This window comes from Arachis ipaensis, chromosome B07 (assembly GCF_000816755.2).
Source record: "Arachis ipaensis cultivar K30076 chromosome B07, Araip1.1, whole genome shotgun sequence".
NCBI lineage: Eukaryota > Viridiplantae > Streptophyta > Magnoliopsida > Fabales > Fabaceae > Arachis > Arachis ipaensis.
In genome coordinates this window covers 25,140,407-25,142,415 of record NC_029791.2, presented here as the reverse complement: position 1 = coordinate 25,142,415, position 2,009 = coordinate 25,140,407, and positions in this window count along the sequence as shown.

The following is a 2,009-nucleotide window of genomic DNA, read 5'->3' as shown; positions in this document are numbered from 1 at the left end:
GTTATACTTTAATAACTTGAACATAGAGAGTCTTAAATTATGACACACATGGCTCACAAATTAACTTCCATGTTTATATCGAACATTCAACCAACATAGTCAAAGGGGTGATTATTACAGTAGTAGTTGAAAATGGGTATAGAAACTTCGTTGATTAGAACAAAATAAGAAAAGAGAAAATACAATGCGATATATAATATTGTTGTGTTGTATGTACTTGTACATCACTATTAGAAAAAGTTTCGTATATGGTGTGAGAGTGAAGTTCTTTCCACGTGGAAACAATACGTACACCGCGTAACATATAATATACCTTCTTGTGTGGTTATATGCAAGTCAAGTCATGAAGCACGTTGCTTAATCCTCATGACAACTATCTCATTAAAAAAAAAGGAAAAAGAAAAAAGAAAACAACAAGTAGGTCACCGAGTAATTAAGCAATTAAGCACACATGACACACCCTCGATTTTTATTTTCATTTGTATGTGTTCCACTCTTTTTCCCATGCGTGTCTATGTGTGAAAACGATCTAAATTGAAGTTACTAAGAAAATTTTGGGATGTACTTTATGTATGTGTACCTATTTAATCCAATCACTATAAATACATTCTCGCACTCGTATAAGAATAATATTTATGTGTTCCTACGCGTCACTTTTTCCTCCTTTTGCACTATATGTGGAGACCGTCAACTCCACCGTGTGTTGTGGATCACTCTCAAGTCTTATAGAAGGTTGCGGTGGGAAAATTGAACCTACTTTCAAGCCAAATGGCAAAGTTCTAGAATCTCCAATATTCTACCATGATGTCAAGTTTTATTGAAATTAAATTAAATGAATCAAAATCACTAGAAGAAATTAATAATAATAATTATAATCTATGTTGAGATTCAATCTCAAAAGTTTGTTTATTCCTTTTCACACCTTTTATTTTCTTGTGTGTGTCTACTTTCATGCCCAAAAGTCATGTTTATGTGGACAAAACCTTTGCTTCGTTTCCTTTCCCAACTCCGTAACGCTTTGTCCAAATTTTTTTCTTTCTTAAAATCCTATTTTTGGGTCAATTCAATTAATTTCAAAATGCTCCCCTCCAAAATATTTACACACTGCCAAGTGGCACATCTTTAAGAGTTCCAACTTCCAAGCACACTCAACTTCAGTTTGCACACACGAAATCCAAAAGCCAGGGGGGGAGAAAAAAAATCTAAGATAAATACACTGAAGATTCATGAAATGGCAATCTTATCTTCCACTCCTATAAGATATTTAATTGAACAATTTAAACTAAATTATTTCCCTTAGTACAGGCCATAGTTATGTCTTAAAGGGGGAAAAATGTAGAGTAGGAAAATGAACTACTATGTTGTTTACCCTAAACTACTTCACTTGTATCAATTTTTTGAACCTTGACTTTGGTGAATTTCAATTATATAGTTTTAGGCCGAATTAGGTGAAAACTATTTGAGGTAAAATCTTATCCCCAATTATCCAAAATACTTAATGAGGAAGTGAAGACCCGCATGCCAAATTGTACTTACAACACAACATAAATAAGAACATACCAAAACGTGCCCTAGGCTTTCATATAACATACATGCTCCAAAAGATACGACTAGATTCGAGGACCTTAATTAATCAAAGACCAAATGGTCCAATGTTCAAACCTTACACATGCCAACAAAAATTTTACAAAATTCCCCTCATCAAAGTTACGTCCAATTTGCAAATGAAAATGAGAATATTATTAGAATCATGATATATACAATTAAAATGTGATGAATAATATAATATCTGATGGAAGTGTGGTTGTGCACGTCACATATTTTGAAATCTAACTAAACTATGTGGCTAAAGCCACATACAAGCATCATGGGGTATTGTCGTTCTATCTATACAACTCTCCATACATCTTTACCGGCCTCTAGCACTCTCTTCATCACTGTCGTGGACCAACAAATTTGCGCCACGTGGTGCTCTTTCCCCCCCCTCCCCCCCCCCCCCCTTTTCTTGT